We start from the raw sequence: 23589 nt of genomic DNA, 5'->3' as shown, positions 1-23589 counted from the left end.
CTCTTTCTGAGTCCCTTAAAATCTGCCTTTCTGAAATCCAATTTGGATGTTTTGGGTCATTGTTCGTCTGTCCTGTGAAGCGTCGTCCAATCATCCTTGCTGCATTTGGTTGAGTCTGAGCAGAAAGTATTGTACTGTATACACAGGATTCATCCGGCTTCTTCTGTCTTTAGTCACATCATCGGTAACCACTAGTGACTCGGTGCCATAGGAAGCCATGCATGCCCGCGCTATTACACCGCCTCCACCATGTGTTACACAGGATGTGCCGAGGATCAGGAGCCGCTCCACGCCTTCTCCAGACTTTCTTCTTCCCATCATTCTGGTACAAGTTGGTCTTAGTTTCGCTTTTCCAGAGCTGGGCGGCTTCTTTAGATGTTTTTTGGCAAAGTCTATTCTGGCCTTTCTATTTTTCAGTCTGATTGATAGTTTGCACCTTGTGGTGAACCCTCTGTATTTGCTCTCATGAAGTCTTCTCTTTATGGTGGACTTAGATACTGAAGAAGCGACTTCCTGGGGAGTCTTCACTTGGGTGGATGTTGTGAAGGGGATTTTCTTCACCATGGGAAGGATTCTGTGATTATCCACCAATGTTGTCCTTCGTGGACGTCCAGGCCTTTTTCAGTTCCCAAGCTCACCAGTCCACTGTATTTTTGTAGAATTTACCAATCTGTTGATTTGGCCACATCTAACATTTCTGCTATCTCTCTGATGGATTTCTTCATTTTTCAGCCTAATGTTGGTCTGTTTTTCTCTTGAGAACTCCTTTGACCTCACGTTGTGGGTTCACAGCAACAGCTTCCAAATGCAAATGCCACACCTGGAATCAGCACCAGACTTTTTAACTGCTTAATTGATGATGGATAAACAAGGGAAAAGCCCATACAGCCAATTAAAGAACTTTTGAGATAATTGTCCAATTACTTTTGGTCCCTTTTAAAAAGAGGCAGCTACATATTAAAGAGCTGTAAATCCTAAACCTCTACCCTAATTAGGATGTGAAGACCCTCTAATTAAAGCTGAGAGTCGGCACTTTAAGCCCATATTGATTATAGAGCTGGATCTGGAATATATTTGGGTAAACGGCTAAAATGCCAAAGCTTGGGTCACTGTCCAAATATTTCTGGATCCACCTATATGTACCAGCAGAATAGTGAGTGCAGGTGTTCAGCATTATGCAGTATGTATTGCGCGTAGATTATATCTGTGTAAAAATTGTAAACTGGACATACTCAGCACTGCATTATTTTTACATACTGTCCTGAAATTTTTTAACTTTGGCAACTTTGGTCCCTGCTACTGTCGTAGATCTGGTTGATATTGCGACTGATCACAGATATTTATTACTAGTTTAATGCTGCCATCTAGTGTTCAGTCAGTGCACTGTCACTGAAGTCATTAGGAATTACCTTTTATATTACATTTCATATTCAGATTTATTAACCTCTCCTGCAATGTTTTCCTCCTAGAGGATTTCTTAGGCACCATTCACACGTTCAGTATTTGTACGCCAAAACCTGGAATGGGTGAAAACTGCAGAAGTGATGACGTGTTTCTATTATACTTTTCCTCTGATTGTTACACTCCTGATTTTGGCTTACAGATACTGATGTAAAATACTGAACGTGTGAACATGGCATTAAAAGTGTTTTCTGAGTTGAAAAAAAAAAATCAAAATGTTTCTTTCTCATTATCTTGCTCATTTCTGTGCAGCACAGATGATTTCTTGCCACTAGGGCAGATTACTAATGCAGATGGCTACAGTTCCCATAGTTCTTCTATTCATTTATAGACTCTAATTAAAGAGCCCCTCTATTCCCTGCTATAAATAAGCATCTGCTGTCTAAGACCCACTTTATTCCATCACCAATAAGACCGGCTGACAGTGATTTCATGCAATAAAGAGGAGCGACTGTCATCTCAGAGCCATGTTATTTCCTGCTGCTATGAATGGGAGCGGTTGACATATTACAGCCACTTCATTACTTGTGATTAAGAGGAGCGGCGGCATACCGAGAGCCACTGCCCTCCTGGTTATCAAGGAGAGCAGCTGTCATATTAGAGCCACAGCCCTCCTGGTTATCAAGGAGAGCGGCTGTCATATTAGAGCCACTGTCCTCCTGGTTATCAAGGAGAGCGGCTGTCATATTAGAGCCACTGTCCTCCTGGTTATCAAGGAGAGCGGCTGTCATATTATAGCCACTGCCCTCCTGGTTATCAAGGAGAGAGGCTGTCATATTAGAGCCACTGCCCTCCTGGTTATCAAGGAGAGCGGCTGTCATATTAGAGTCACTGTCCTCCTGGTTATCAAGGAGAGCGGCTCTCATATTAGAACCACTGACCTCCTGGTTATCAAGGAGAGCGGCTGTCATATTATAGCCACTGCCCTCCTGGTTATCAAGGAGAGCGGCTGTCATATTAGAGACACTGTCCTCCTGGTTATCAAGGAGAGAGGCTGTCATATTAGAGCCACTGCCCTCCTGGTTATCAAGGAGAGCGGCTGTCATATTAGAGCCACTGTCCTCCTGGTTATCAAGGAGAGCGGCTCTCATATTAGAACCACTGACCTCCTGGTTATCAAGGAGAGCGGCTGTCATATTATAGCCACTGCCCTCCTGGTTATCAAGGAGAGCGGCTGTCATATTAGAGACACTGTCCTCCTGGTTATCAAGGAGAGCGGCTGTCATATTATAGCCACTGCTCTCCTGGTTATCAAGGAGAGCAGCTGTCATATTAGAGCCACTGCCCTCCTGGTTATCAAGGAGAGCGGCGGTCATATTAGAGCCACTGTCCTCCTGGTTATAAAGGAGAGCAGCTGTCATATTAGAGCCACTGCCCTCCTGGTTACAAAGGAGAGCAGCTGTTATATTAGAGCCACTGTCCTCCTGGTTATCAAGGAGAGCGGCTGTCATATTATAGCCACTGCCCTCCTGGTTATCAAGGAGAGCGGCTGTCATATTAGAGCCACTGCCCTCCTGGTTATCAAGGAGAGCGGCTGTCATATTAGAGCCACTGCCCTCCTGGTTATCAAGGAGAGCGGCTGTCATATTAGAGCCACTGTCCTCCTGGTTATCAAGGAGAGCGGCTGTCATATTAGAGCGACTGTCCTCCTGGTTATCAAGGAGAGCGGCTGTCATATTAGAGCCACTGCACTCCTGGTTATCAAGGAGAGTGGCTGTCATATTATAGCCACTGCCCTCCTGGTTATCAAGGAGAGTGGCTGTCATATTAGAGCCACTGCCCTCCTGGTTATCAAGGAGAGCGGCTGTCATATTAGAGCCACTGCACTCCTGGTTATCAAGGAGAGCGGCTGTCATATTAGAGCCACTGCCCTCCTGGTTATCAAGGAGAGCGGCTGTCATATTAGAGCCACTGTCCTCCTGGTTATCAAGGAGAGCGGCTGTCATATTAGAGCGACTGCACTCCTGGTTATCAAGGAGAGCGGCTGTCATATTATAGCCACTGCCCTCCTGGTTATCAAGGAGAGCGGCTGTCATATTAGAGCCACTGCCCTCCTGGTTATCAAGGAGAGCGGCTGTCATATTAGAGCCACTGTCCTCCTGGTTATAAAGGAGAGCAGCTGTCATATTAGAGCCACTGCCCTCCTGGTTATAAAGGAGAGCAGCTGTCATATTACAGCCACTGTCCTCCTGGTTATCAAGGAGAGCGGCTGTCATATTAGAGCCACTGCCCTCCTGGTTATCAAGGAGAGCGGCTGTCATATTAGAGCCACTGCCCTCCTGGTTATCAAGGAGAGCGGCTGTCATATTAGAGCCACTGTCCTACTGGTTATCAAGGAGAGCGGCTGTCATATTATAGCCACTGTCCTCCTGATTATCAAGGAGAGTGGCTGTCATATTAGAGCCACTGCCCTCCTGGTTACAAAGGAGAGCAGCTGTTATATTAGAGCCACTGTCCTCCTGGTTATCAAGGAGAGCGGCTGTCATATTATAGCCACTGCCCTCCTGGTTATCAAGGAGAGCGGCTGTCATATTAGAGCCACTGCCCCCCTAGTTATCAAGGAGAGCGGCTGTCATATTAGAGCCACTGCCCTCCTGGCTATCAAGGAGAGCGGCTGTCATATTAGAGCCACTGTCCTCCTGGTTATCAAGGAGAGCGGCTGTCATATTAGAGCCACTGTCCTCCTGGTTATCAAGGAGAGCGGCTGTCATATTAGAGCGACTGCACTCCTGGTTATCAAGGAGAGCGGCTGTCATATTATAGCCACTGCCCTCCTGGTTATCAAGGAGAGCGGCTGTCATATTAGAGCCACTGCCCTCCTGGTTATCAAGGAGAGCGGCTGTCATATTAGAGCCACTGCCCTCCTGGTTATAAAGGAGAGCAGCTGTCATATTACAGTCACTGTCCTCCTGGTTTTCAAGGAGAGCGGCTGTCATATTAGAGCCACTGCCCTCCTGGTTATCAAGGAGAGCGGCTGTCATATTAGAGCCACTGCCCTCCTGGTTATCAAGGAGAGCGGCTGTCATATTAGAGCCACTGTCCTCCTGGTTATCAAGGAGAGCGGCTGTCATATTATAGCCACTGTCCTCCTGATTATCAAGGAGAGTGGCTGTCATATTAGAGCCACTGTCCTCCTGGTTATCAAGGAGAGCGGCTGTCATATTAGAGCCACTGTCCTCCTGGTTATTAAGGAGAGCAGCTGTCATATTAGAGACACTGTCCTCCTGGTTATCAAGGAGAGCGGCTGTAATATTATAGCCACTGCCCTCCTGGTTATCAAGGAGAGCAGCTGTCATATTAGAGCCACTGCCCTCCTGGTTATCAAGGAGAGCGGCGGTCATATTAGAGCCACTGTCCTCCTGGTTATAAAGGAGAGCAGCTGTCATATTAGAGCCACTGCCCTCCTGGTTACAAAGGAGAGCAGCTGTCATATTAGAGCCACTGTCCTCCTGGTTATCAAGGAGAGCGGCTGTCATATTAGAGCCACTGCCCTCCTGGTTATCAAGGAGAGCGGCTGTCATATTAGAGCCACTGCACTCCTGGTTATCAAGGAGAGCAGCTGTCATATTAGAGCCACTGCCCTCCTGGTTATCAAGGAGAGCGGCTGTTATATTAGAGCCACTGCCCTCCTGGTTATCAAGGAGAGCAGCTGTCATATTAGAGCCACTGCCCTCCTGGTTATCAAGGAGAGCGGCTGTCATATTAGAGCCACTGTCCTCCTGGTTATAAAGGAGAGCAGCTGTCATATTAGAGCCACTGCCCTCCTGGTTACAAAGGAGAGCAGCTGTCATATTAGAGCCACTGTCCTCCTGGTTATCAAGGAGAACGGCTGTCATATTATAGCCACTGCCCTCCTGGTTATCAAAGAGAGTGGCTGTCATATTAGAGCCACTGCCCTCCTGGTTATCAAGGAGAGCGGCTGTCATATTAGAGCCACTGTCCTCCTGGTTATCAAGGAGAGCGGCTGTCATATTAGAGCCACTGCCCTCCAGGTTATCAAGGAGAGCGGCTGTCAAATTAGAGCCACTGCCCTCCTGGTTATCAAAGAGAGCGGCTGTCATATTAGAGCCACTGTCCTCCTGGTTATCAAGGAGAGCGGCTTTCATATTAGAGCCACTGCACTCCTGGTTATCAAGGAGAGCGGCTGTCATATTATAGCCACTGCCCTCCTGGTTATCAAGGAGAGCGGCTGTCATATTAGAGCCACTGCCCTCCTGGTTATCAAGGAGAGCGGCTGTCATATTAGAGCCACTGTCCTCCTGGTTATAAAGGAGAGCGGCTGTCATATTAGAGCCGCTGCCCTCCTGGTTATAAAGGAGAGCAGCTGTCATATTAGAGCCGCTGTCCTCCTGGTTATCAAGGAGAGCGGCTGTCATATTAGAGCCACTGCCCTCCTGGTTATCAAGGAGAGCGGCTGTCACATTAGAGCCACTGCCCTCCTGGTTATCAAGGAGAGCGTCTGTCATATTCGAGCCACTGTCCTCCTGGTTATCAAGGAGAGCGGCTGTCATATCATAGCCACTATCCTCCTGGTTATCAAGGAGAGCGACTGTCATACTAGAGCCACTGTCCTCCTGGTTATCAAGGAGAGCGGCTGTCATATTAGAGCCACTGTCCTCCTGGTTATAAAGGAGAGCAGCTGTCATATTAGAGACACTGTCCTCCTGGTTATCAAGGAGAGCAGCTGTCATATTAGAGCCACTGTCCTCCTGGTTATCAAGGAGAGCTGCTGTCATATTAGAGCCACTGCCCTCCTGGTTATCAAGGAGAGCGGCTGTCATATTAGAGCCACAGCCCTCCTGGTTATCAAGGAGAGCGGCTGTCATATTACAGCCACTGTCCTCCTGGTTATCAAGGAGAGCGGCTGTCATATTAGAGCCACTGCACTCCTGGTTAACAAGGAGAGCGGCTGTCATATTAGAGCCACTGCCCTCCTGGTTATCAAGGAGAGCGGCTGTCATATTAGAGCCACTGCCCTCCTGGTTATCAAGGAGAGCGGCTGTCATATTAGAGCCACTGTCCTCCTGGTTATCAAGGAGAGCGGCTGTCATATTAGAGCCACTGTCCTTTTGGTTATCAAGGAGAGCGGCTGTCATATTAGAGCCACTATCCTCCTGGTTATCAAGGAGAGCGGCTGTCATATTAGAGCCACTGCCCTCCTGGTTATCAAGGAGAGAAGCTGTCATATTAGAGCCACTGCCCTCCTGGTTATCAAGGAAAGCGGCTGTCATATTAGAGCCACTGCCCTCCTGGTTATCAAGGAGAGCGGCTGTCATATTATAGACACTGTCCTCCTGGTTATCAAGGAGAGGGGCTGTCATATCATAGCCACTGCCCTCCTGGTTATCAAGGAGAGCGGCTGTCATATTAGAGCCACTGCCCTCCTGGTTATCAAGAAGAGTGGCTGTCATATTAAAGCCACTGCACTACTGGTTATCAAGGAGAGCGGCTGTCATATTAGAGCCACTGCCCTCCTGGTTATCAAGGAGAGTGGCTGTCATATTAGAGCCACTGCCCTCCCGGTTATCAAGGAGAGCGGCTGTCATATTATAGCCACTGCCCTCCTGTTTATCAAGGAGAGCGGCTGTCATATTAGAGCCACTGCCCTCCTGGTAATCAAGGAGAGCGGCTGTCATATTAGAGCCACTGTCCTCCTGGTTATAAAGGAGAGCGGTTGTCATATTAGAGCCACTGCCCTCCTGGTTATAAAGGAGAGCAGCTGTCATATTAGAGCCACTGTCCTCCTGGTTATCAAGGAGAGCGGCTGTCATATTAGAGCCACTGCCCTCCTGGTTATCAAGGAGGGTGGCTGTCATATTAGAGCCACTGTCCTCCTGGTTATCAAGGAGAGCGGCTGTCATATTATAGCCACTGACCTCCTGGTTATCAAGGAGAGCAGCTGTCATATTAGAGCCACTGTCCTCCTGGTTTTAAAGGAGAGCAGCTGTCATATTAGAGACACTGTCCTCCTGGTTATCAAGGAGAGCAGCTGTCATATTAGAGCCACTGTCCTCCTGGTTATCAAGGAGAGCGGCTGTCATATTAGAGCCACTGCCCTCCTGGTTATCAAGGAGAGACTGGCTGTCATATTAGAGCCACTGTCCTCCTGGTTATCAAGGAGAGCGGCTGTCATATTAGAGCCACAGCCCTCCTGGTTATCAAGCAGAGCGGCTGTCATATTAGAGCCACAGCCCTCCTGGTTATCAAGCAGAGCGGCTGTCATATTAGAGCCACTGTCCTCCTGGTTATCAAGGAGAGCGGCTGTCGAATTAGAGCCACTGCACACCTGGTTATCAAGGAGAGCGGCTGTCATATTATAGCCACTGCCCTCCTGGTTATCAAGGAGAGCGGCTGTCATATTAGAGCCACTGCCCTCCTGGTTATCAAGGAGAGCAGCTGTCATATTAGAGCCACTGTCCTCCTGGTTATCAAGGAGAGCGGCTCTCATATTAGAACCACTGACCTCCTGGTTATCAAGGAGAGCGGCTGTCATATTAGAGCCACTGTCCTCCTGGTTATCAAGGAGAGCGGCTGTCATATTATAGCCACTGCCCTCCTGGTTATCAAGGAGAGAGGCTGTCATATTAGAGCCACTGCCCTCCTGGTTATCAAGGAGAGCGGCTGTCATATTAGAGCCACTGTCCTCCTGGTTATCAAGGAGAGCGGCTCTCATATTAGAACCACTGACCTCCTGGTTATCAAGGAGAGCGGCTGTCATATTATAGCCACTGCCCTCCTGGTTATCAAGGAGAGCGGCTGTCATATTAGAGACACTGTCCTCCTGGTTATCAAGGAGAGCGGCTGTCATATTATAGCCACTGCCCTCCTGGTTATCAAGGAGAGCAGCTGTCATATTAGAGCCACTGCCCTCCTGGTTATCAAGGAGAGCGGGGGTCATATTAGAGCCACTGTCCTCCTGGTTATAAAGGAGAGCAGCTGTCATATTAGAGCCACTGCCCTCCTGGTTACAAAGGAGAGCAGCTGTTATATTAGAGCCACTGTCCTCCTGGTTATCAAGGAGAGCGGCTGTCATATTATAGCCACTGCCCTCCTGGTTATCAAGGAGAGCGGCTGTCATATTAGAGCCACTGCCCTCCTGGTTATCAAGGAGAGCGGCTGTCATATTAGAGCCACTGCCCTCCTGGTTATCAAGGAGAGCGGCTGTCATATTAGAGCCACTGTCCTCCTGGTTATCAAGGAGAGCGGCTGTCATATTAGAGCCACTGTCCTCCTGGTTATCAAGGAGAGCGGCTGTCATATTAGAGCCACTGCACTCTTGGTTATCAAGGAGAGCGGCTGTCATATTATAGCCACTGCCCTCCTGGTTATCAAGGAGAGCGGCTGTCATATTAGAGCCACTGCCCACCTGGTTATCAAGGAGAGCGGCTGTCATATTAGAGCCACTGCACTCCTGGTTATCAAGGAGAGCGGCTGTCATATTAGAGCCACTGCCCTCCTGGTTATCAAGGAGAGCGGCTGTCATATTAGAGCCACTGTCCTCCTGGTTATCAAGGAGAGCGGCTGTCATATTAGAGCGACTGCACTCCTGGTTATCAAGGAGAGCGGCTGTCATATTATAGCCACTGCCCTCCTGGTTATCAAGGAGAGCGGCTGTCATATTAGAGCCACTGCCCTCCTGGTTATCAAGGAGAGCGGCTGTCATATTAGAGCCACTGTCCTCCTGGTTATAAAGGAGAGCAGCTGTCATATTAGAGCCACTGCCCTCCTGGTTATAAAGGAGAGCGGCTGTCATATTACAGCCACTGTCCTCCTGGTTATCAAGGAGAGCGGCTGTCATATTAGAGCCACTGCCCTCCTGGTTGTCAAGGAGAGCGGCTGTCATATTAGAGCCACTGCCCTCCTGCTTATCAAGGAGAGCGGCTGTCATATTAGAGCCACTGTCCTACTGGTTATCAAGGAGAGCGGCTGTCATATTATAGCCACTGTCCTCCTGATTATCAAGGAGAGTGGCTGTCATATTAGAGCCACTGCCCTCCTGGTTACAAAGGAGAGCAGCTGTTATATTAGAGCCACTGTCCTCCTGGTTATCAAGGAGAGCGGCTGTCATATTATAGCCACTGCCCTCCTGGTTATCAAGGAGAGCGGCTGTCATATTAGAGCCACTGCCCCCCTGGTTATCAAGGAGAGCGGCTGTCATATTAGAGCCACTGCCCTTCTGGTTATCAAGGAGAGCGGCTGTCATATTAGAGCCACTGTCCTCCTGGTTATCAAGGAGAGCGGCTGTCATATTAGAGCGACTGTCCTCCTGGTTATCAAGGAGAGCGGCTGTCATATTAGAGCCACTGCACTCCTGGTTATCAAGGAGAGCGGCTGTCATATTATAGCCACTGCCCTCCTGGTTATCAAGGAGAGCGGCTGTCATATTAGAGCCACTGCCCTCCTGGTTATCAAGGAGAGCAGCTGTCATATTAGAGCCACAGTCCTCCGGGTTATCAAGGAGAGCGGCTGTCATATTAGAGCCACTGCCCTCCTGGTTATCAAGGAGAGCGGCTGTCATATTAGAGCCACTGTCCTCCTGTTTATCAAGGAGAGCGGCTGTCATATTAGAGCCACTGTCCTCCTGGTTATCAAGGAGAGCGGCTGTCGAATTAGAGCCACTGCACACCTGGTTATCAAGGAGAGCGGCTGTCATATTATAGCCACTGCCCTCCTGGTTATCAAGGAGAGCGGCTGTCATATTAGAGCCACTGCCCTCCTGGTTATCAAGGAGATCGGCTGTCATATTAGAGCCACTGTCCTCCTGGTTATCAAGGAGAGCGGCTCTCATATTAGAACCACTGACCTCCTGGTTATCAAGGAGAGCGGCTGTCATATTAGAGCCACTGTCCTCCTGGTTATCAAGGAGAGCGGCTGTCATATTATAGCCACTGCCCTCCTGGTTATCAAGGAGAGAGGCTGTCATATTAGAGCCACTGCCCTCCTGGTTATCAAGGAGAGCGGCTGTCATATTAGAGCCACTGTCCTCCTGGTTATCAAGGAGAGCGGCTCTCATATTAGAACCACTGACCTCCTGGTTATCAAGGAGAGCGGCTGTCATATTATAGCCACTGCCCTCCTGGTTATCAAGGAGAGCGGCTGTCATATTAGAGACACTGTCCTCCTGGTTATCAAGGAGAGCGGCTGTCATATTATAGCCACTGCCCTCCTGGTTATCAAGGAGAGCAGCTGTCATATTAGAGCCACTGCCCTCCTGGTTATCAAGGAGAGCGGCGGTCATATTAGAGCCACTGTCCTCCTGGTTATAAAGGAGAGCAGCTGTCATATTAGAGCCACTGCCCTCCTGGTTACAAAGGAGAGCAGCTGTTATATTAGAGCCACTGTCCTCCTGGTTATCAAGGAGAGCGGCTGTCATATTATAGCCACTGCCCTCCTGGTTATCAAGGAGAGCGGCTGTCATATTAGAGCCACTGCCCTCCTGGTTATCAAGGAGAGCGGCTGTCATATTAGAGCCACTGCCCTCCTGGTTATCAAGGAGAGCGGCTGTCATATTAGAGCCACTGTCCTCCTGGTTATCAAGGAGAGCGGCTGTCATATTAGAGCCACTGTCCTCCTGGTTATCAAGGAGAGCGGCTGTCATATTAGAGCCACTGCACTCCTGGTTATCAAGGAGAGCGGCTGTCATATTAGAGCCACTGCCCTCCTGGTTATCAAGGAGAGCGGCTGTCATATTAGAGCCACTGTCCTCCTGGTTATCAAGGAGAGCGGCTGTCATATTAGAGCGGCTGCACTCCTGGTTATCAAGGAGAGCGGTTGTCATATTATAGCCACTGCCCTCCTGGTTATCAAGGAGAGCGGCTGTCATATTAGAGCCACTGCCCTCCTGGTTATCAAGGAGAGCGGCTGTCATATTAGAGCCACTGTCCTCCTGGTTATAAAGGAGAGCAGCTGTCATATTAGAGCCACTGCCCTCCTGGTTATAAAGGAGAACAGCTGTCATATTACAGCCACTGTCCTCCTGGTTATCAAGGAGAGCGGCTGTCATATTAGAGCCACTGCCCTCCTGGTTATCAAGGAGAGCGGCTGTCATATTAGAGCCACTGCCCTCCTGGTTATCAAGGAGAGCGGCTGTCATATTAGAGCCACTGTCCTACTGGTTATCAAGGAGAGCGGCTGTCATATTATAGCCACTGTCCTCCTGATTATCAAGGAGAGTGGCTGTCATATTAGAGCCACTGCCCTCCTGGTTACAAAGGAGAGCAGCTGTTATATTAGAGCCACTGTCCTCCTGGTTATCAAGGAGAGTGGCTGTCATATTATAGCCACTGCCCTCCTGGTTATCAAGGAGAGCGGCTGTCATATTAGAGCCACTGCCCCCCTGGTTATCAAGGAGAGCGGCTGTCATATTAGAGCCACTGCCCTTCTGGTTATCAAAGAGAGCGGCTGTCATATTAGAGCCACTGTCCTCCTGGTTATCAAGGAGAGCGGCTGTCATATTAGAGCGACTGTCCTCCTGGTTATCAAGGAGAGCGGCTGTCATATTAGAGCCACTGCACTCCTGGTTATCAAGGAGAGCGGCTGTCATATTATAGCCACTGCCCTCCTGGTTATCAAGGAGAGCGGCTGTCATATTAGAGCCACTGCCCTCCTGGTTATCAAGGAGAGCGGCTGTCATATTAGAGCCACTGTCCTCCGGGTTATCAAGGAGAGCTGCTGTCATATTAGAGCCACTGCCCTCCTGGTTATCAAGGAGAGCGGCTGTCATATTAGAGCCACTGTCCTCCTGGTTATCAAGGAGAGCGGCTGTCATATTAGAACGACTGCACTCCTGGTTATCAAGGAGAGCGGCTGTCATATTATAGCCACTGCCCTCCTGGTTATCAAGGAGAGCGGCTGTCATATTAGAGCCACTGCCCTCCTGGTTATCAAGGAGAGCGGCTGTCATATTAGAGCCACTGCCCTCCTGGTTATAAAGGAGAGCAGCTGTCATATTACAGTCACTGTCCTCCTGGTTATCAAGGAGAGCGGCTGTCATATTAGAGCCACTGCCCTCCTGGTTATCAAGGAGAGCGGCTGTCATATTAGAGCCACTGCCCTCCTGGTTATCAAGGAGAGCGGCTGTCATATTAGAGCCACTGTCCTCCTGGTTATCAAGGAGAGCGGCTGTCATATTATAGCCACTGTCCTCCTGATTATCAAGGAGAGTGGCTGTCATATTAGAGCCACTGTCCTCCTGGTTATCAAGGAGAGCGGCTGTCATATTAGAGCCACTGTCCTCCTGGTTATTAAGGAGAGCAGCTGTCATATTAGAGACACTGTCCTCCTGGTTATCAAGGAGAGCGGCTGTAATATTATAGCCACTGCCCTCCTGGTTATCAAGGAGAGCAGCTGTCATATTAGAGCCACTGCCCTCCTGGTTATCAAGGAGAGCGGCGGTCATATTAGAGCCACTGTCCTCCTGGTTATAAAGGAGAGCAGCTGTCATATTAGAGCCACTGCCCTCCTGGTTACAAAGGAGAGCAGCTGTCATATTAGAGCCACTGTCCTCCTGGTTATCAAGGAGAGCGGCTGTCATATTAGAGCCACTGCCCTCCTGGTTATCAAGGAGAGCGGCTGTCATATTAGAGCCACTGCACTCCTGGTTATCAAGGAGAGCAGCTGTCATATTAGAGCCACTGCCCTCCTGGTTATCAAGGAGAGCAGCTGTCATATTAGAGCCACTGCCCTCCTGGTTATCAAGGAGAGCGGCGGTCATATTAGAGCCACTGTCCTCCTGGTTATAAAGGAGAGCAGCTGTCATATTAAAGCCACTGCCCTCCTGGTTACAAAGGAGAGCAGCTGTCATATTAGAGCCACTGTCCTCCTGGTTATCAAGGAGAACGGCTGTCATATTAGAGCCACTGCCCTCCTGGTTATCAAAGAGAGCGGCTGTCATATTAGAGCCACTGCCCTCCTGGTTATCAAGGAGAGCGGCTGTCATATTAGAGCCACTGTCCTCCTGGTTATCAAGGAGAGCGGCTGTCATATTAGAGCCACTGCCCTCCAGGTTATCAAGGAGAGCGGCTGTCAAATTAGAGCCACTGCCCTCCTGGTTATCAAGGAGAGCGGCTGTCATATTAGAGCCACTGTCCTCCTGGTTATCAAGGAGAGCGGCTTTCATATTAGAGCCACTGCACTCCTGGTTATCAAGGAGAGCGGCTGTCATATTATAGCCACTGCCCTCCTGGTTATCAAGGAGAGCGGCTGTCATATTAGAGCCACTGCCCTCCTGGTTATCAAGGAGAGCGGCTGTCATATTAGAGCCACTGTCCTCCTGGTTATAAAGGAGAGAGGCTGTCATATTAGAGCCGCTGCCCTCCTGGTTATAAAGGAGAGCAGCTGTCATATTAGAGCCGCTGTCCTCCTGGTTATCAAGGAGAGCGGCTGTCATATTAGAGCCACTGCCCTCCTGGTTATCAAGGAGAGCGGCTGTCACATTAGAGCCACTGCCCTCCTGGTTATCAAGGAGAGCGTCTGTCATATTCGAGCCACTGTCCTCCTGGTTATCAAGGAGAGCGGCTGTCATATCATAGCCACTATCCTCCTGGTTATCAAGGAGAGCGACTGTCATACTAGAGCCACTGTCCTCCTGGTTATCAAGGAGAGCGGCTGTCATATTAGAGCCACTGTCCTCCTGGTTATAAAGGAGAGCAGCTGTCATATTAGAGACACTGTCCTCCTGGTTATCAAGGAGAGCAGCTGTCATATTAGAGCCACTGTCCTCCTGGTTATCAAGGAGAGCTGCTGTCATATTAGAGCCACTGCCCTCCTGGTTATCAAGGAGAGCGGCTGTCATATTAGAGCCACAGCCCTCCTGGTTATAAAGGAGAGCGGCTGTCATATTACAGCCACTGTCCTCCTGGTTATCAAGGAGAGCGGCTGTCATATTAGAGCCACTGCACTCCTGGTTATCAAGGAGAGCGGCTGTCATATTAGAGCCACTGCCCTCCTGGTTATCAAGGAGAGCGGCTGTCATATTAGAGCCACTGCCCTCCTGGTTATCAAGGAGAGCGGCTGTCATATTAGAGCCACTGTCCTCCTGGTTATCAAGGAGAGCGGCTGTCATATTAGAGCCACTATCCTCCTGGTTATCAAGGAGAGCGGCTGTCATATTAGAGCCACTGCCCTCCTGGTTATCAAGGAGAGAAGCTGTCATATTAGAGCCACTGCCCTCCTGGTTATCAAGGAGAGCGGCTGTCATATTAGAGCCACTGCCCTCCTGGTTATCAAGGAGAGCGGCTGTCATATTATAGACACTGTCCTCCTGGTTATCAAGGAGAGGGGCTGTCATATCATAGCCACTGCCCTCCTGGTTATCAAGGAGAGCGGCTGTCATATTAGAGCCACTGCCCTCCTGGTTATCAAGAAGAGTGGCTGTCATATTAGAGCCACTGCACTACTGGTTATCAAGGAGAGCGGCTGTCATATTAGAGCCACTGCCCTCCTGGTTATCAAGGAGAGTGGCTGTCATATTAGAGCCACTGCCCTCCCGGTTATCAAGGAGAGCGGCTGTCATATTATAGCCACTGCCCTCCTGGTTATCAAGGAGAGCGGCTGTCATATTAGAGCCACTGCCCTCCTGGTAATCAAGGAGAGCGGCTGTCATATTAGAGCCACTGTCCTCCTGGTTATAAAGGAGAGCGGCTGTCATATTAGAGCCACTGCCCTCCTGGTTATAAAGGAGAGCAGCTGTCATATTAGAGCCACTGTCCTCCTGGTTATCAAGGAGAGCGGCTGTCATATTAGAGCCACTGCCCTCCTGGTTATCAAGGAGGGTGGCTGTCATATTAGAGCCACTGTCCTCCTGGTTATCAAGGAGAGCGGCTGTCATATTATAGCCACTGACCTCCTGGTTATCAAGGAGAGCAGCTGTCATATTAGAGCCACTGTCCTCCTGGTTTTAAAGGAGAGCAGCTGTCATATTAGAGACACTGTCCTCCTGGTTATCAAGGAGAGCAGCTGTCATATTAGAGCCACTGTCCTCCTGGTTATCAAGGAGAGCGGCTGTCATATTAGAGCCACTGCCCTCCTGGTTATCAAGGAGAGACTGGCTGTCATATTAGAGCCACTGTCCTCCTGGTTATCAAGGAGAGCGGCTGTCATATTAGAGCCACAGCCCTCCTGGTTATCAAGCAGAGCGGCTGTCATATTAGAGCCACTGTCCTCCTGGTTATCAAGGAGAGCGGCTGTCGAATTAGAGCCACTGCACACCTGGTTATCAAGGAGAGCGGCTGTCATATTATAGCCACTGCCCTCCTGGTTATCAAGGAGAGCGGCTGTCATTTTAGAGCCACTGCCCTCCTGGTTATCAAGGAGAGCGGCTGTCATATTAGAGCCACTGTCCTCCTGGTTATCAAGGTGAGCGGCTGTCATATTAGAGCCACACTCCTCCTGGTTATCAAGGAGAGCGGCTGTTATATTAGAGCCACTATCCTCCTGGTTATCAAGGAGAGCGGCTGTCATATTAGAGCCACTGCCCTCCTGGTTATCAAGGAGAGTGGCTGTCATATTAGAGCCACTGCCCTCCTGGTTATCAAGGAGAGCGGCTTTCATAATAGAGCCACTGCCCTCCTGGTTATCAGAGAGAACGACTGTCATCCGAGAGCCACTGACCTCCTGGTTATCAAGGAGAGTGACTGTCATATTAGAGCCACTGTCCTACTGGTTATCATGAAGAGCGGATGTCATATTAGAGCCACTGTCCTCCTGGTTATCAAGGAGAGCGACTGTCATAATAGAGCCACTGACCTCCTGGTTATCAAGGAGAGCGGCTGTCATATTAGAGGCACTGTCCTCCTGGTTATCAAGGAGAGCGGATGTCATATTAGAGCCACTGTCCTCCTGGTTATCAAGGAGAGCTGCTGTCATATTAGAGCCACTGTCCTCCGGGTTATCAAGGAGAGCTGCTGTCATATTAGAGCTACTGCCTTCCTGGTTATTAATGAGAGCTACTGTGATATTAGAGCCACTGTCCTCCTGGTTATCAAGGAGAGCGGCTGTCATATTAGAGCCACTGCCCTCCTGGTTATCAAGGAGAGACTGGCTGTCATATTAGAGCCACTGTCCTCCTGGTTATCAAGGAGAGCGGCTGTCATATTAGAGCCACAGCCCTCCTGGTTATCAAGCAGAGCGGCTGTCATATTAGAGCCACTGTCCTCCTGGTTATCAAGGAGAGCGGCTGTCGAATTAGAGCCACTGCACACCTGGTTATCAAGGAGAGCGGCTGTCATATTATAGCCACTGCCCTCCTGGTTATCAAGGAGAGCGGCTGTCATATTAGAGCCACTGCCCTCCTGGTTATCAAGGAGAGCGGCTGTCATATTAGAGCCACTGTCCTCCTGGTTATCAAGGTGAGCGGCTGTCATATTAGAGCCACTGTCCTCCTGGTTATCAAGGAGAGCGGCTGTCATATTAGAGCCAATATCCTCCTGGTTATCAAGGAGAGCAGCTGTCATATTAGAGCCACTGCCCTCCTGGTTATCAAGGAGAGCGGCTGTCATATTAGAGCCACTGCCCTCCTGGTTATCAAGGAGACTGGCTGTCATATTAGAGCCACTGCCCTACTGGTTATCAAGGAGAGCGGCTGTCATATTAGAGCCACTGCCCTCCTGGTTATCAAGGAGAGCGGCTGTCATAATAGAGCCACTGCCCTCCTGGTTATCAGAGAGAACGACTGTCATCCGAGAGCCACTGACCTCCTGGTTATCAAGGAGAGTGACTGTCATATTAGAGCCACTGTCCTACTGGTTATCATGAAGAGCGGATGTCATATTAGAGCCACTGTCCTCCTGGTTATCAAGGAGAGCGACTGTCATAATAGAGCCACTGACTTCCTGGTTATCAAGGAGAGCGGCTGTCATATTAGAGCCACTGTCCTCCTGGTTATCAAAAAGAGCGGATGTCATATTAGAGCCACTGTCCTCCTGGTTATCAAGGAGAGCTGCTGTCATATTAGAGCCACTGTCCTCCGGGTTATCAAGGAGAGCTGCTGTCATATTAGAGCTACTGCCTTCCTGGTTATTAATGAGAGCTACTGTGATATTAGAGCCACTGTCCTTCTGGTTATCAAGGAGAGCGGCTGTCATATTAGAGCCACTGTCCTCCTGGTTATCAAGGAGAGCGGCTGTCATATTAGAGCCACTGTCCTCCTGGTTATCAAGGAGAGCGACTGTCATAATAGAGCCACTGTCCTCGTGGTTATCAAGGAGAGCTACTTACATATTAGAGCCACTGCCCTCCTGGTTATCAAGGAGAGCGGCTGTCATATTAGAGCCACTGCCCTCCTGGTTATCAAGGAGAGTGGCTGTCATATTAGAGCCACAGCTCCTGGTTATCAAGGAGAGCGGCTGTCATCTAAGAGCCGCTACCCTCCTGGTTATCAGAGAGAACGACTGTCATCCGAGAGCCACTGACCTCCTGGTTATCAACGAGAGCGACTGTCATATTAGAGCCACTGTCCTCCTGGTTATCAAGGAGAGCGGATGTCATATTAGAGCCACTGTCCTCCTGGTTATCAAGGAGAGCTGCTGTCATATTAGAGCCAGTATCCTCCTGGTTATCAAGGAGAGCGGCTGTCATATTAGAGCCACTGTCCTCCTGGTTATCAAAGACAGCGGCTGTCATATTAGAGCCACTGTCCTCCTGGTTATCAAGGAGAGCGACTGTCATATTAGAGCCACTGCCCTCCTGGTTATCAAGGAGAGCGACTGTTATATTAGAGCCACTATACTCCTGGTAATCAAGGAGAGCGGCTGTCATATTAGAACCACTGACCTCCTGGTTATCAAGGAGAGTGGCTGTCATATTAGAGCCACTGCCCTCCTGGTTATCAAGGAGAGTGGTTGTCATATTAGAGCCACTGTCCTCTTGGTTATCAAGGAGAGCGGCTGTCATATTAGAGCCACTGTCCTCCTGGTTATCAAGGAGAGTGGCTGTCATATTAGAGCCCCTGTCCTCCTGGTTATCAAGGAGAGCGGTTGTCATATTAGAGCCACAGCCCTCCTGGTTATCAAGGAGAGCGACTGACATATTAGAGCAACTGTCCTCCTGGTTATCAAGGAGAGCGGCTGTCATATTAGAGCCACAGCCCTCCTGGTTATCAAGGAGAGCTGCTGTCATATTAGAGCCACAGCCCTCCTGGTTATCAAGGAGAGCGGCTGTCATATTAGAGCCCCTGTCCTCCTGGTTATCAAGGAGAGCGGCTGTCATATTAGAGCCACAGCCCTCCTGGTTATCAAGGAGAGCTGCTGTCATATTAGAGCCACAGCCCTCCTGGTTATCAAGGAGAGCGGCTGTCATATTAGAGCCACAGCCCTCCTGGTTATCAAGGAGAGAGACTGACATATTAGAGCCACTGTCCTCCTGGTTATCAAGGAGAGCGGCTGTCATATTAGAGCCACTGCCTTCCTGGTTATCAAGGAGAGCGTCTGTCATATTAGAGCCACTGTCCTCCTGGTTTTGAAGGAGATCGGCTGTCATCTAAGAGCCACTGCCCTCCTGGTTATCAAGAAGAGCGACTGTCATATTAGAGCCACTTCCCTCCTGGTTATCAAGGAGAGCGGCTGTCATATTAGAGCCACTGCCCTCCTGGTTATGAAGGAGAGCGACTGTCATATTAGAGCCACATCTCCTGGTTAACAAGGAGAGAGGCTGTCATATTAGAGCCACTGCCCTCCTGGTTATCAAGGAGAGCAGCTGTCATATTAGAGCCACTGCCCTCCTGGTTATCAATGAGAGAGGCTGTCATATTAGACCCACTGTCCTCTTGGTTATCAAGGAGAGCGGATGTGATATTAGAGCCACTGTCCTCCTGGTTATCAAGGAGAACGACTGTCATATTAGAGCCACTGTCCTCCTGGTTATCAAGGAGAGCGGATGTGATATTAGAGCCACTTTCCTCCTGGTTATCAAGGAGAGCGGCTGTCATATTAGAGCCACTGCCTTCCTGGTTATCAAGGAGAGCGTCTGTCATATTAGAGCCACTGTCCTCCTGGTTTTCAAGGAGATCGGCTGTCATCTAAGAGCCACTGCCCTCCTGGTTATCAAGAAGAGCGACTGTCATATTAGAGCCACTGCCCTCCTGGTTATCAAGGAGAGCGGCTGTCATATTAGAGCCACTGCCCTCCTGGTTATGAAGGAGAGCGACTGTCATATTAGAGCCACAGCTCCTGGTTATCAAGGAGAGAGGCTGTCATATTAGAGCCAATGCCCTCCTGGTTATCAAGGAGAGCAGCTGTCATATTAGAGCCACTGCCCTCCTGGTTATCAATGAGAGAGGCTGTCATATTAGAGCCACTGTCCTCCTGGTTATCAAAGAGAGCGGATGTGATATTAGAGCCACTGTCCTCCTGGTTATCAAGGAGAGCGGCTGTCATATTAGAGCCACTGCCCTCCTGGTTATCAAGGAGAGTGGCTGTCATATTAGAGCCACTGCCCTCCTGGTTATCAAGGAGAGCGGCTTTCATAATAGAGCCACTGCCCTCCTGGTTATCAGAGAGAACGACTGTCATCCGAGAGCCACTGACCTCCTGGTTATCAAGGAGAGTGACTGTCATATTAGAGCCACTGTCCTACTGGTTATCATGAAGAGCGGATGTCATATTAGAGCCACTGTCCTCCTGGTTATCAAGGAGAGCGACTGTCATAATAGAGCCACTGACCTCCTGGTTATCAAGGAGAGCGGCTGTCATATTAGAGGCACTGTCCTCCTGGTTATCAAGGAGAGCGGATGTCATATTAGAGCCACTGTCCTCCTGGTTATCAAGGAGAGCTGCTGTCATATTAGAGCCACTGTCCTCCGGGTTATCAAGGAGAGCTGCTGTCATATTAGAGCTACTGCCTTCCTGGTTATTAATGAGAGCTACTGTGATATTAGAGCCACTGTCCTCCTGGTTATCAAGGAGAGCGGCTGTCATATTAGAGCCACTGCCCTCCTGGTTATCAAGGAGAGACTGGCTGTCATATTAGAGCCACTGTCCTCCTGGTTATCAAGGAGAGCGGCTGTCATATTAGAGCCACAGCCCTCCTGGTTATCAAGCAGAGCGGCTGTCATATTAGAGCCACTGTCCTCCTGGTTATCAAGGAGAGCGGCTGTCGAATTAGAGCCACTGCACACCTGGTTATCAAGGAGAGCGGCTGTCATATTATAGCCACTGCCCTCCTGGTTATCAAGGAGAGCGGCTGTCATATTAGAGCCACTGCCCTCCTGGTTATCAAGGAGAGCGGCTGTCATATTAGAGCCACTGTCCTCCTGGTTATCAAGGTGAGCGGCTGTCATATTAGAGCCACTGTCCTCCTGGTTATCAAGGAGAGCGGCTGTCATATTAGAGCCAATATCCTCCTGGTTATCAAGGAGAGCGGCTGTCATATTAGAGCCACTGCCCTCCTGGTTATCAAGGAGAGCAGCTGTCATATTAGAGCCACTGCCCTCCTGGTTATCAAGGAGAGCGGCTGTCATATTAGAGCCACTGCCCTCCTGGTTATCAAGGAGACTGGCTGTCATATTAGAGCCACTGCCCTACTGGTTATCAAGGAGAGCGGCTGTCATATTAGAGCCACTGCCCTCCTGGTTATCAAGGAGAGCGGCTGTCATAATAGAGCCACTGCCCTCCTGGTTATCAGAGAGAACGACTGTCATCCGAGAGCCACTGACCTCCTGGTTATCAAGGAGAGTGACTGTCATATTAGAGCCACTGTCCTACTGGCTATCATGAAGAGCGGATGTCATATTAGAGCCACTGTCCTCCTGGTTATCAAGGAGAGCGACTGTCATAATAGAGCCACTGACTTCCTGGTTATCAAGGAGAGCGGCTGTCATATTAGAGCCACTGTCCTCCTGGTTATCAAGGAGAGCGGATGTCATATTAGAGCCACTGTCCTCCTGGTTATCAAGGAGAGCTGCTGTCATATTAGAGCCACTGTCCTCCGGGTTATCAAGGAGAGCTGCTGTCATATTAGAGCTACTGCCTTCCTGGTTATTAATGAGAGCTACTGTGATATTAGAGCCACTGTCCTTCTGGTTATCAAGGAGAGCGGCTGTCATATTAGAGCCACTGTCCTCCTGGTTATCAAGGAGAGCGGCTGTCATACTAGAGCCACTGTCCTCCTGGTTATCAAGGAGAGCGACTGTCATAATAGAGCCACTGTCCTCGTGGTTATCAAGGAGAGCTACTTACATATTAGAGCCACTGCCCTCCTGGTTATCAAGGAGAGCGGCTGTCATATTAGAGCCACTGCCCTCCTGGTTATCAAGGAGAGTGGCTGTCATATTAGAGCCACAGCTCCTGGTTATCAAGGAGAGCGGCTGTCATATTAGAGCCACAGCTCCTGGTTATCAAGGAGAGCGGCTGTCATCTAAGAGCCGCTACCCTCCTGGTTATCAGAGAGAACGACTGTCATCCGAGAGCCACTGACCTCCTGGTTATCAACGAGAGCGACTGTCATATTAGAGCCACTGTCCTCCTGGTTATCAAGGAGAGCGGATGTCATATTAAAGCCACTGTCCTCCTGGTTATCAAGGAGAGCTGCTGTCATATTAGAGCCAGTATCCTCCTGGTTATCAAGGAGAGCGGCTGTCATATTAGAGCCACTGTCCTCCTGGTTATCAAAGACAGCGGCTGTCATATTAGAGCCACTGTCCTCCTGGTTATCAAGGAGAGCGACTGTCATATTAGAGCCACTGCCCTCCTGGTTATCAAGGAGAGCGACTGTTATAATAGAGCCACTATACTCCTGGTAATCAAGGAGAGCGGCTGTCATATTAGAACCACTGCCCTCCTGGTTATCAAGGAGAGTGGCTGTCATATTAGAGCCACTGCCCTCTTGGTTATCAAGGAGAGCGGCTGTCAAATTAGAGCCACTGCCCTCCTGGTTATCAAGGAGAGCGGCTGTCATATTAGAGCCACTGTCCTCCTGGTTATCAAGGAGAGCAACTGTCATATTAGAGCCACTGTCCTCCTGGTTATCAAGGAGAGCTACTTACATATTAGAGCCACTGCCCTCCTGGTTATCAAGGAGAGCGGCTGTCATATTAGAGCCACTGCCCTCCTGGTTATCAAGGAGAGTGGCTGTCATATTAGAGCCACAGCTCCTGGTTATCAAGGAGAGCGGCTGTCATATTAGAGCCACAGCTCCTGGTTATCAAGGAGAGCGGCTGTCATCTAAGAGCCGCTACCCTCCTGGTTATCAGAGAGAACGACTGTCATCCGAGAGCCACTGACCTCCTGGTTATCAACGAGAGCGACTGTCATATTAGAGCCACTGTCCTCCTGGTTATCAAGGAGAGCGGATGTCATATTAGAGCCACTGTCCTCCTGGTTATCAAGGAGAGCTGCTGTCATATTAGAGCCAGTATCCTCCTGGTTATCAAGGAGAGCGGCTGTCATATTAGAGCCACTGTCCTCCTGGTTATCAAAGACAGAGGCTGTCATATTAGAGCCACTGTCCTCCTGGTTATCAAGGAGAGCGACTGTCATATTAGAGACACTGCCCTCCTGGTTATCAAGGAGAGCGACTGTTATATTAGAGCCACTATACTCCTGGTAATCAAGGAGAGCGGCAGTCATATTAGAACCACTGACCTCCTGGTTATCAAGGAGAGTGGCTGTCATATTAGAGCCACTGCCCTCCTGGTTATCAAGGAGAGTGGTTGTCATATTAGAGCCACTGTCCTCTTGGTTATCAAGGAGAGCGGCTGTCATATTAGAGCCACTGTCCTCCTGGTTATCAAGGAGAGTGGCTGTCATATTAGAGCCCCTGTCCTCCTGGTTATCAAGGAGAGCGGCTGTCATATTAGAGCCACAGCCCTCCTGGTTATCAAGGAGAGCGACTGACATATTAGAGCAACTGTCCTCCTGGTTATCAAGGAGAGCGGCTGTTATATTAGAGCCACAGTCCTCCTGGTTATCAAGGAGAGCTGCTGTCATATTAGAGCCACAGCCCTCCTGGTTATCAAGGAGAGCGGCTGTCATATTAGAGCCACAGCCCTCCTGGTTATCAAGGAGAGAGACTGACATATTAGAGCCACTGTCCTCCTGGTTATCAAGGAGAGCGGCTGTCATATTAGAGCCACTGCCTTCCTGGTTATCAAGGAGAGCGTCTGTCATATTAGAGCCACTGTCCTCCTGGTTTTGA

At 49.6% G+C, this 23589-nt stretch overlaps 1 protein-coding gene across 2 annotated transcripts in view; it reads left to right on the top strand.

Moving 5' to 3' along the window:
• The window catches only part of LOC141258753 (L-gulonolactone oxidase-like), a 421305-nt gene that overhangs the window by 348511 nt on the left and 49205 nt on the right, over positions 1 to 23589 (top strand). The window lies entirely within an intron of this gene.

Source organism: Phyllobates terribilis, unplaced genomic scaffold (assembly GCF_046119375.1).
Source record: "Phyllobates terribilis strain yellow unplaced genomic scaffold, ASM4611937v1 Scaffold_3__8_contigs__length_932513732, whole genome shotgun sequence".
NCBI classification, from domain to species: Eukaryota; Metazoa; Chordata; class Amphibia; order Anura; family Dendrobatidae; genus Phyllobates; species Phyllobates terribilis.
The sequence above is the reverse complement of the archived record's forward strand: the minus strand, read 5'-3'. Positions and strand labels throughout refer to the sequence as shown.